The following is a 12,685-nucleotide window of genomic DNA, read 5'->3' on the forward strand; positions in this document are numbered from 1 at the left end:
GACCGTACCTTCGCCTTACCCTGACCTTTCCAGAGAACAACAAACTACCCTACGGCTCATACAATCCGGGCTCCTTCCCACAGCCTACGCGTCTTCACGTAATGCATCCGAATCGCTACGACGCTGAATGCAAATTTTTCTCAGAAGTAGGAATACTCCGCCTCGTAATCGGGGTGTGCGACTTTAGCCCTGAGCACCCTCCTCTCTTTCCGTCAACTACCCAACAAGGGCAATAGGGGATGCTGCTGTCCAGGCCCTCTCTACCTACCCAGCTTCAGCGGGTGGACAGAACACAGGCCGCGCGGACTGCATATGGGCCCCACAGAAGAAGGAATCACTCCCCAAGGCTGCACTCTGGGCCGTTCAGAAATCTGAAGAGAAGTATTTCTTCCTCCTCCTTCTCAGACGCAAGTCTCGTCGCCTCCGTCCGCGGCGCAGAGACGGAGAAGTCAGATCGTCTAACACCGGGTTGGAGCTTACTTTGATTTTATAAAAAAAAGTTTCCTCACTTGCTACACCAATACAACTCAACCAAACACCGTTCATGCATCATGCATTGATTTAACTTTACCAAGAATATCTCTTTGAAGTAATAAATGGTGTGGTTAAGTGCCTTTCACTTCTCTCTGGTTTTACTATTTGTAGAGCGATGTGAGGGATTTTAAGTGACGTCGCATGAGTAATCGTTATGGGTGCCGTTTACAGCTTTGCTTTCCAACCACATTCACGGGGTGGATTGGCGCGATTTTTTTTCTTCGTCCAGATGTGTTGTGGGAGAGGATACATCTAGAACTTGCACCGATCTTCAAGTGGCATTCCCAGGAGGTCTGTACCTGTAATGACTCGAAGGGTTATTTGGGTTAAAATGTAATAGGCTTTAGAGCTGGGCAGTTGGTATACATTCATAATGAAAGAACACCTCAAACTTGACAAGATGAAGAAAAGAACACAGCACAAGCACTCACTAACAACTGGAGATTTCTTACAGAGCTATTTTAGAAAAAGAGTTCTTGTTGGCTCTGCAAAACCACGCATCCTATAGAATAGCTTGAGTTGCTGAAAAACTACAAAGCTCCATGCTGAGGAAATCGTTATGTGAATTCATAACGTTCATGTAGTAACGAACTGATAGAAAGAGTCACTAAACATGAGGCAAAATAAGATACGAAATATAACATCATAACACTTGAAGAAAGGCCTCGCATTTTTACAAGTGAATCATACTTTTGTCTGTGCAGGCCTGGGTGCCATCTTCACAAAGAATATTTGAATGAATGTGTTTTAGTTATTGCATTTTCATACCGTTGTTTCCGCTGAAATCAGACTTCATTTCAAATTGTGTCATACGCAGGGGAGTCCTGGTTGTCAGCTCAAGGAACACTGCCTGCAAGAAAAAACAGTAGTGCTGATAAGTCATAGCATAGGTAGCCAGATGCAACCACACTTTTTGAACAGCCAGGATCCGATGAGGGTGCAGAACCCATTTTTACACCTGCACCTGTCTCTGTGTAATTCGTCACAATTTCTGTATCATCAAAAAACAACAATCAAGCAGCCTGCATGCTGGCTCATACATACCACCATTCTGTAAAGTCGCTTTACTGCACTACACTAGGATCACGCGAGACAATCATTTGCCCTGCAATACCACGCGAATAAATAAACGACTGATTTGTGCGAATGAGAATAATAAACCACTTAACATGGTGGAAATGGCCCACTGTCTCAAAATGACTAACACCAAATTTACCCACTCAAGGAAAAGAATGAAAAAAATGAGGAGTGTTGTGCATACGAAAACTTTTTATTGTGCCGTAAGGCAAACTTTCACAAAAAAGAGGCTTGTGCTGGACGAAAGTGAGTTTAGAAATTTCGGGCAGCATTTAGTGGACTACTTTTCTGCAGCACACACCTTGTGTTTATCCGGATATATTACTACAAGACCAATAAAATGAACACCATTCCGAATATATGCAGCGAGAAAAATGAACATTTTCCGACGACTGAAACAAAATGATAATACCCAGAGAATAGCGCGATAATATAAGACTGGGAAAAAATTCAATTATTCAAACAGAGCTACCTGGCAATTACATGGTCCAATAACTCGTCAAGTGCGCCCGATGCTGCGAACAGCGTAAACAAAACGCTCAACACATGACGAAGGCGTGCAAACAGAGCAGAAAGCAGGTCACGGGCGCCGTTATCTGTGCTTTCCCGATCGTCCGCAATAGTCTGACACAACGAACGCAACCCCGTGATTTCATTCAATTGCCGTCGCGGACAACAGAAAACGTCCAGCGAAGCAACCAGTCAGGTAACGAAAATCCCTCTCGAATGCTGCAATTTCAAATTGAAAAGCCCCCAGCGAAAAGATACATCCAATGAAAACACTGAAACCGTCACGGGAATATACTCACCGAGTTCGCTTTCACTGGCGCCGGGGCATTGGTCCAACATGCGAACTTGATGCTGGTCGTAGAAGAACGGGCCGTGAAGCGCTGCCAGTCACAAATGGGCTCGCCGCAGCCTCCGCGACTCACGCCGACAAATAAGTCTTGTTACAGCAATCCTCGCTTCATCGTAGGGGTATCACAGCGGTTAAAAGGCTCGAGTGGCGCGAAAACGCGGCCACCGGGCCTGCCGGCGCCGCCATTTCTCTATATCCCGTCATGCAACGGAGAAATCAACGGCCGCCGGGAGAGAAGGCGCGACGAGCATCTCTTAGAGGTTACAGGGCGTTTTATAGGTTACAACGTAGAGGTTACATGGCATATTTTGTTGATGTAACCTATAAATCATTATTGTAACCTATAAATCGCTTTTAACCTCACGCTTGCAACCCTTAGAACGGACTGGGGTGAAGAAAACATCAAAATGAATTCATTGTAACCTGTATTTTATAGGTTACTTCCGTTTAGAAGTTACATTATGGGTTACCGGATTAGAGTGTACCGCCGCCCACTGTCGCCCGCCCGACCCCCGGTAGCACAAACCCAGACGCCGAGGAAGACTGACGTATGGCGAACACCGGATAATCGTCCTCTGTGCTACCACTGCGGAGAGGCCGACCACATCTACCGTCGCTGCCCATACCAGAGACTCGGACTACGTGGTTTCTCCGTCGACGCACCACGCCCCCGACCCGGCCAGCACCCATCTGAGATTGAAGAATACCTGTCGAACACCAGCCGTGGACCAGCCCGTTTCAACCGTTCGCCGTCGCCCTACCCGTACAAGTCGCCGGACCGCCGTAGCAGTGCTGACTTCGCACGTGGGAGGTCTCCCAGCCCACGCGGGGGAAACTAAAGGCGGCAACTTCTGGAGGTGAAGTTGCTCTACGGCGAAAAACTGGAAACCCTCCAACGACGCAAGGACGCGCTGAAGACAGTGATTCACGACATGCCCTCATCCCGACGACCCGACCTAACCCTGACGACACTCCCGAACACGACGACAGCTACACGGCGCGACGCGTACCCGACCTGACAGAGACGTCCATTGAGAAGACGACGATAACGACGATGCACAGTGCCCGACCATCAACACGTACAAGCAGAGATACGACGCCCCGACGAACCCGGAACTCGAGGAAGACTGCATCTGACGTCAAGGTGTCCATCGACGGCTTTGACGTAGTCGCCCTCGTAGACACGGGAGCTGACTATTCGGTAATGAGCGGACTATTTGCGTCTAAACTGAAGAAAGTTATGACCAGATGGGACGGTCCGCACATACGCACAGCAGGAGGCCACGTCGTGACGCCAAGTGGAACGTGCACATCGCGCGTCACCATAAACGGCACAACGTACCCTGCGGCGTTCGTCGTTCTGCCTAACTGCTCCCGCGACGTGATTCTCGGAATGGACTTTTTGACGGACAACGGCGCAATAATTGATCTGCAGACCAAGCCGATAACATTTTCCTCCGATCACTCCACGACGCCGCCGCCGAACCCCGATCACTGTGCTGCTGTCAGGATCGCCGACGATCACATCACCCTGCCACCCCGCGCAAGGTTGATGATCGCCGTCTACTGTGAGGATGCTGCTTCTGACATCGATGCTATCGTAGAGAGTGATCGAAGGTTGCTTCTCGACCGCGGTGTCTCCGTCGCAAGAGGCATTGCGCACTTTAAGCAACGCCAATCTCATGTTTTGGTCACTAATTTCACCGAAGAGTACCAGCACTTAAACAAGGGAGCTGCAATTGCGTTCCTCGAAGAAACGCAAGAAGCGAGTGATGTGATCGCGGTCGCCGACTTTGAACGCACACCCGTAGAAACCTTCAAGGTCCCGCAGCCATTCGACGTGAATCCGGCGCTACCGCAAGAACAACGGAAAAAATTATTGGCTTGCTGCGACGCTATAGCGAATGTTTTTCGTCGAGCGCAAAACTACGTCAGACCCCTCTAGCGAAGCACCGAATAATAACCGAAGATGGAGCCCGACCCACCCGACAGTCACCGTACCGCGTCTCTTCACACGAACGGGAAGCCATCCGGACTCAAGTCGACGACATGCTCAGCGACGACATTATACAGCCCTCGAAAAGCCCCTGGGCTGCGCCCGTCGTACTCGTAAAGAAAAAAGACGGCACATTAAGGTTTTGTGTTGACTACCGGCGACTCAACAAAATCACGAAAAAGGACGTGTACCCCCTCCCCCGAATCGACAACGCCCTCGACCACCTCTGCCACGCGAAGTACTTCTCATCGATGGACCTGAAGACCGGCTACTGGCAAATTGAAGTGGACGAGAGAGACCGAGAGAAGACTGCATTTATAACCCCAGACGGCCTATACGAGTTCAAGGTGATGCCGTTTGGGCTGTGCACAGCACCAGCGACGTTTCAAAGAGTCATGGACACTGTGCTAGCTGGCCTTAAGTGGCACACCTGCCTCGTATACCTCGACGACGTAGTGGTATTCGCCCGGACTTTCGACGAACACCTTGAAAGGTTGGAGTCTGTACTCGAGGCGATTCGTACGTCGGGGTTGACGCTGAAGCCTGAAAAGTGCCGTTTCGCATACGGGGAACTCAAGTTCTTGGGCCACGTCGTCAACGCCGCGGGAGTCCGACCTGACCCGGCAAAAACTTCAGCCATTGCGAACTTCCCAAGGCCGAAAGACAAGAAGGGCGTGCGAAGATTTCTCGGGCTGTGTGCATACTACCGGCGCTTCGTCGCAAACTTCGCACGCATTGCAGAGCCACTCACGCGCTTGACGAAAGATAGCACCCCTTTCAGCTGGGAAAACGACCAAGAAAAAGCATTCTGCGAGCTGCAAAAACGCCTGCAAAGCCCTCCCGTACTCGCTCATTTCGACGAAAATGCCGAAACGGAAATGCACACGGACGCCAGTGATATAGGCTTGGGTGCCGTCCTTGTCCAAAAGCAAAGCGGCTGCGAAAGGGTAATCGCCTATGCCAGCCGTGGTCTGTCGAAGGAGGAGAAAAACTATTCTTCCTCTGAGAAAGAGTGCCAGGCTATTATATGGGCGATTTCAAAATTTCGCCCATACGTGTATGGAAGGCCATTCAAGGTTGTAACAGACCACCATGCGCTGTGTTGGCTTGCCAATTTGAAGGACCCCTCAGGCCGTCTTGGGCGGTGGAGCCTGCGCCTGCAGTAGTTCGACGTTACAGTCGTTTATAAATCCGGCAGGAAACACTCCGACGCCGACTGCCTGTCCCGCGCCCCCGTCGACCCACCACCACAAGACTCTGATGAAGACAGCGCGTTCTTCGGGATCGTGACGGAGAGCGACCTAGCCGCCCAGGAGCGTGCCGACCCCGACTTACGCATCATAATCGAGTACCTCGAGGGATGCAACGTTGCCGTTCCTAGGACCTTCAAACGCAGCTTACCAGCATTCAGCCTGAGAAACTCCGTCCTTGTGAAGAAGAATTTCAGCCCCGGAACAAGAGCGAATTACCTTCTCGTCATCCCCGCGGACCTTCATGACGAAATTTTGGAAGCGTGCCACGACGACCCGTCTTCCGGACATCTGGGCACAGCCCGAACTATTGGAAAAATCAAGGCGAGGTACTACTGGCCCGGCCTTACCTCTGACGTCACCCACTACGTCCGGAGCTGCCGTGACTGCCAGCGACGAAAAACGCCGCCGACAAGACCCGCCGGACTTCTGCAACCGATCGCCGTCCCGTCAAGACCATTTCAACAGATTGGAATGGACCTTTTAGGCCCGTTCCCTACGTCACGGTCACAGAATAAGTGGATTGTCGTAGCGACAGACTACATGACGCGCTACGCAGAGACCGCCGCTCTTCCGAGGGGGACTGCACAAGAAGTGGCGAAGTTCTTTATAAGCCAAGTTGTGCTGCGACATGGAGCCCCGGAAGTCCTAATCACAGACCGCGGAACGGCATTTACTGCGGAGCTGATGCAAGGAGTATTACGCTACAGCAACACGGATCACCGAAGAACGACGGCGTACCACCCCCAAACGAACGGACTAACAGAACGTCTGAACAAGACAATCGCAGATATGCTAGCAATGTACGTTGACGTTGAACATAAGACTTGGGACGAAGTGCTCCCGTATGTCACGTTTGCGTACAACACGGCTATCCAGGAGACGACGCAGCTGACGCCCTTCGAGCTTGTCTACGGTAGAAGGCCGACTACGATGCTCGACGCCATGCTTCCGCACGTAGAAGACGACGACCTCAACGCCGACGTCCACGGATATCTTCAACGTGCGGAGGAGGCCCGCCAGCTCGCTCGAGTTCGTATAACGAACCAGCAGCAGGTGGATGCGGGCCGCTACAACCTCCGACGCCGAGACGCCGAGTACCAACCAGGGGATCGTGTGTGGGTTTGGACTCCCATCCGACGACGCGGACTCAGTGCGAAGCTCCTGCGACGGTATTTCGGACCCTCCCAGATTCTACGACGTGTTGGCCAACTTACCTACGAAGTGATCCCCGATGGTGACTCTGGCACATCACGACAACGCACGCGGCCTGAAGTCGTGCACGTGGTTCGCTTAAAACCTTTCTACGGACGATGACGAACTTTTATTTTCATTTGTTCGGACTGTCGCTTATGTTAGCATCGGGTCGATGCACTCTTGGAGGGGGGTAATGCCGCGAACCATACATTGGGTTTGTTTATTTGTGTTTTGCTTTTACCGCCCGGCTGCGCCGGTCTGTGTTATCTCTGCGCCAAGGGAAGCGCGCGTTCCATTCTTTCTTTCTGTGCCGCATGTGTTATCTGTTGTGATAGGGAAAGCATTCCGATCTAACGTGAACAGCCCAGAATAATCTTCTTGGATCTACTATGTTCTCGATGCGAATCGACGTTTCGAGAACCACGCGCGCCAAAAGATAAAAAATTCCCGCGCCTTCCCGCGAGGGGAACACGAGTAAATGCAGAGCATTGGGGCCTCGTACTGGTTGAAGGCAGTGTTGCTTCCATCGCTTCTTCCGTGATGCTGGAGTAGCAGACACGAGTAAACGTGGGAGCGAGCGTCAACCAAGGAAGGAAGGAGCAACGCAGTGACTGAAGCACGAGCGACCGCTAGCGGCTTTATATTTGCAGCGCGCGCAGTAGAGGGAGAGCGGTACGGGGGGGAGAGCGCGCATGCGCAAGCAGCTCGCGCTCTTCTACGCCCCAAAGCGCTGCTATCACGCACCTGTTACGCCGAGACACGGCCGGACTGGAGGAGCGGCGAGCACGCACTTTCATATGAAAGTGCGCGCCCGCCGCTCCTCCAGCCCGGCCGTGGCCGAGACCGCGACGGAGCGTTCCGGGGGTGACGAGTGAACGGGCTGACTACGACGCATGCGCGCACCTGCTGCGGACGCGGAGCTGTGGGCGCCGTCCGACGCAGGAAGACGCAAGGCTAAGAAATGCTCTGCATTTAAAAGCCTGCAGTGCGGACGCCGGGGCATTCGATTCGACGACACTCGCCTGTGCAAGTGACTTTGTTGACCGCTGCTTCGCCGCCTCTGTATTCTTTTGAGTTGTTTGGGGAGCACAAGTTCGCTCCAATAAACGTGTTTCTCATTCAAGACAACTGCATCGTCCTTGTCTTTGTGACAGTATGTATGTATGTATGTATGTATGTATGTATGTATGTATGTATGTATGTATGTATGTATGTATGTATGTATGTATGTGTGTATGTATGTATGTATGTATGTATGTATGTATGTATGTATGTGCGCATGTGCGTATGTATGTACGTGCGTATGTGCGTATGTATGTATGTATGTATGTATATATGTGCGCATGTGCGTATGTATGTATGTATGTATGTATGTATGTATGTATGTATGTATGTATGTATGTATGTATGTGCGCATGTGCGTATGTATGTACGTGCATATGTGCGTATGTATGTATGTGCGGATGTATCTATGTATATATGGGCGTATATGTACGTATCTATGTGCGTATCTATATATGTGGGTATGTGCGCATGTATGTGCGTATGTATGTGCGCATGTATGTATGTATGTATGTATGTATGTATGTATGTAAGACAGAAAATAAGGGTTGGCAGTCAAGAAAACCCCAGAAAGCAAAGGGGAGGTTGTGGTGGGTCATAGAAACAGATGAAGAATTTTTTGAGTCCGAAAGAAAGTGGTGCCAAGGGTAGCTTAAAAGAGGGTTCAACGCTGGTCGACCACTCTCGACATGTCGTAGACACTCGAGTCACGGCCCCGGGGTTAAAAACAAGGTCCCCTTCACCCCGACTAGTCCGAGTGGCGCTGGCTACCACCCCCAAGTACAGGAAACAAAAAAATACCAAACATAAATACCCAAGAAGGTGGTGGGGGAACAGCCCCGCTGGTAGCGTAGTGGTTATCGCACCAGACCGGTATTCTGGAGGTCGTGTGTTCGGATCCCACCTGGCGGGCATTTTTAAAGCAAAGCTTTCTACCTCTACCCCCCAAGGGTTCTTTCGCGACCGTTGGTGTCACCAGAAAACTCCAGCGAACAAATAAAAGAATTTAGTGGCACCGCCGGGAATCGAACCTGGAACTAATAGACTAACAAAGCGAGAGCGCGTTGTCTTACCGATTCAGCTACGAGCCTTTTTTTTTTTTTTAAAGCTTTATTTAAAATCGGGTGCTATGTACATAGTAAAAAGGCAGTCTTTGCCTTTATACATCAGAGACCGTTGACATAACAGAGTATACTCAGCGAAGTGCAACACACAGATACACTGGTTCATCTTGAAATCACGGATGGACGCGTCTGTGCAATTGCGCCTCCATTACTTTCCACTTGCTGGATAGCTCGTCGTCTGCACTTTTTAACAGAGAGCTGGTTTAGGCAAACGCGTCACAAAAATGCATCCACGCGGACTTTGCTCCCTCCAAACAAAGGACGTGATCCGTGCGAGACCGCCAAATTGCATACAATCCCAACAGCAGGACAATTTCCACACATTTGTCATTTCGGAATTCCTCACTTGTGAGAAACTTCACATCTTTCCAAGTTGGATACAGAGAAATTCCAAATGCTGATCTGACCTCATGCCAGAAATGCGCTGCGTTCGTGCAAAAGAGGAACACGTGCTGAAGGGACTCTGGGTAAGGGCAGAGATCACAGTTGGTTGACCACGGAACAAAGAAACCTTTGTTTGCCAGCCATGGCTTTACCGGCAGAACTTCCACGTGAAACCTGATAAAAAAATCCTTGACGGCGACCTTAACAGGAAGCCGTGGTAATCGTTTCAAGACGTCTGACACTAATGTACTATCCATTCGTGACCGGTACAGCGGAGCTGGAAAAAGCATGTCAATCGTGTCCCAGTACAGTGATTTTCTTTTCACTTCCATTAAGTAGTCCCGTGAGAACCTCTCTTCGAAAAACCGGACCGCCTGTTCCAGCTCCCTGTAAAACTTTAGCACTCGTGACCTTGGTCCTACACCAGCATCTTCAAGCCAGTCTCTCAAAAACCCACAGCCCAGCTTAGCAAATGAGTTCAACATTAGAGGCCTATTCTGCCTGCGAAAAAAAAGGTACCTCTGAACTTTGAGCTTTACCTCAACATTGACCAATCCCAGACCACCTTTGGCTAAACTTAGAAACAGGTTACTCCTCCTCATTCGTTCAAAGCGAGACTCCCAAATAAACGTGGCAAAGAATCTATGCACTCGATTCACATCGGCTGGTAGGCATGGCATCACTTGAGCAGCATACCAAACAGCAGGAAAGAAAACTGTGTTGCACACAAACGCACGATTTCCAAGTGGTATGGTTCTCCCATGCCACGCACGCACCTTTGCTGCTAGTCCGTTTAGACTGATGGTGTTTTGTCCATTTTGCAGATTGGTGGTATCAAAACAAACGCCGAGATACACGCCGACTTGGTCAGACCACTGCATGTCCAAGAAGCTCGTTGGCTTGGCGTCCCAATCACCCAACCATGCACCCGAACACTTGTCACGATTCACTTTTGCACCAGACACATTGCAGAATTCCGACACATGTTGCACCGCTTTGCGCATCTCCTCTTTGGAAGCACACACGAGGGTCAGATCATCAGCATAGGCGAGCACTTTCACGGTCTCGTCTGCCAGGCTGACGCCACCGACAGTATTGTCGTTCAGAATGGAACGACAGAGAGGTTCAAGGTAAAGTGCGAAAAGTATCGGTGACAGCGGACATCCTTGTCGCACCGACCTGTTGACGAGTATCTTGTCCGTTGTTTGTCCGTTGATGACAAGGCGCGTTGACACCTCCCTATAGCAAACGGCGATGTACTTCAGAAGACGTTCCCCGATGTTGCAAGCTTTAAGCAGCCCAAAAAGAAATTCGTGATCAACACGGTCGAAGGCCTTACTTAAATCCACCTTTAGCACCGCGGCCTTGTCTCCGTGTACCGATGTTGTTTCACACAGCACGCGCATTGTGTGCAGATTATCCGAGATGCGCCGCCCTTCGATGCCATATGCTTGGTGGCCCCCTATGACCTCACTGAGCGCTACGTCGAGTCGCTTCGCCATAATTTTTGCCAGCAATTTGTAATCGGTCGTCAGAAGGCTGATGGGGCGAAAGTCGCCCGGGGTCGGGACACGGTTGGAGTGCTTTTTTGGGATTAGGACCGTCAGGCCTTGCCTCATCGAGGGAGGCATCAGATCCCGCTTCAGTATGTCTTCGTACACGGAACAAAGAATTGGCACCAAATCCGATGCAAACTTCTTGTAGAATGCACTTCCTAGGCCGTCGATACCGGGCGTTTTCCTAGGCTTCAGCTTTTTAATGGCCCATTCAACTTCAGACTCGGAAATGCTTTCATTTGTTTCCTCTCTAACCGATTCAGCTACGAGCCCACGCGATCACGGGAGGACAAATGGTGTACTCACCAAGCACATCTACGGTTTACCCCCTGCCTTCTCGCTGAATGCCACGTGAAAGCGTCACACGACCACTCACGCCCGTCTAGCGGCCCTGTGCGCACCTTGCTCATGTGCTAAGAGTTACAAAAATTAAAGGAATCTCACACCAATCCATGGAATCTCACTTTTAGTACGCCAATGTGCTAAAGCCTGTGGCCTCCAGTGTTCACGTAAAAAATCACAGCTCCTTGTCGTCCGCCCTTACGCCAAATCAAGGAATACATTAAAATACTCTTTGATGACGAGGCCATCACTCCAAACCCCAGCATCAAGATCCTGGGCCTACATTTCCAGGCCAACACCAAGAGTGACGTCTCCATGCAGCGCCTCAAAAACAGCATTAATCTAATCATACACATGATCAGGCGAGTTTCCACCAAGAAGCGAGGCCTAAAAGAATCCGGTACCTTTCAATTATTGAAGCTTTTGTCCTCTCGAGAGTTACTTACGACAAACCCCCATCTTCTTCTCGACGAGGAAGACATAGAGATGCTTTATATAATGATTAGAAAGGCGGTTGAGCAGGACATTGGTCTTCTCATGAGTGCGTCCACACTGAGGCTGCTTAGCACGGGCTCCACAACACGGTGGAAGAGCTGATAGAAGGTCATCTTTCTAACCAGAAGGTCCGACTCAGAACTACAGTGGGTAACCACATGCTTTACCAGATTTGCTGGGCAGCCCAGAATGTCATGCCGCTTGACGTACTCCCAGACTCTTGGCGACTAAAACTAAAGATGCTACCTTTGCTTAGAAATAGGAACCCCTCACATGACGAGGGTCAACGAAAAGCACGGGCTCAAGCGCTAAACATCACCCTCGGTGGGGCTCATGCAGTTATCTACACAGACTTCTAACATCGAGGGCAGCAACTTGCCATCATCGTGGCTACCTCCAGAACCAACCTCCTTGCGTGTACCTCGCTTAGGACCCAACAAACGACGGCAACAGAACAGGCAGCCATCACCTTGGCTCTCACTCAACCAGGAGTTCGGAGGGTAGTCACCGATTCCCAGCAAGCCTACTGGAATTACCAGTCGGGTTGGGTGTCCTGACCTGCACTGTGCGTGCTAAAAAACCACTCCCCAAACTGTTCCATTCAGCTCATCTGGACACCGCCTCACGCTTCAATGGAGGGCAACAAATACGCCCACCAAACAAGCCTGCGCTTTTACCTCCCGTGCTATGGAGCTGCACGATGACAGTCACCCGCTTGTCACGTCCAGGGAGATAATCCAGCATTATCGCCTTCTGAGACAGACCGTACCTTCGCCTTAACCTGACCTTTCCAGAGAACAACAAACTAC

General features: G+C 50.5%; 1 long non-coding RNA gene across 1 annotated transcript; it reads right to left on the minus strand.

Annotated features, from left to right (window-relative positions):
• Positions 1-741: 741 nt before the first annotated feature.
• LOC144169102 (uncharacterized) lies at positions 742-2,762 on the minus strand. Its single transcript, XR_013322362.1, has 3 exons — positions 2,421-2,762; positions 1,303-1,384; positions 742-833 (listed from the first exon to the last, which is right to left on the minus strand). It is a non-coding gene; the product is annotated as an uncharacterized LOC144169102 (long non-coding RNA).
• Between the last annotated feature and the right edge of the window lie 9,923 nt (positions 2,763-12,685).

Source organism: Haemaphysalis longicornis, unplaced genomic scaffold (assembly GCF_048455015.1).
Source record: "Haemaphysalis longicornis isolate Haplotype H1 unplaced genomic scaffold, Haemaphysalis longicornis Haplotype H1 scaffold_1, whole genome shotgun sequence".
NCBI classification, from domain to species: domain Eukaryota; kingdom Metazoa; phylum Arthropoda; class Arachnida; order Ixodida; family Ixodidae; genus Haemaphysalis; species Haemaphysalis longicornis.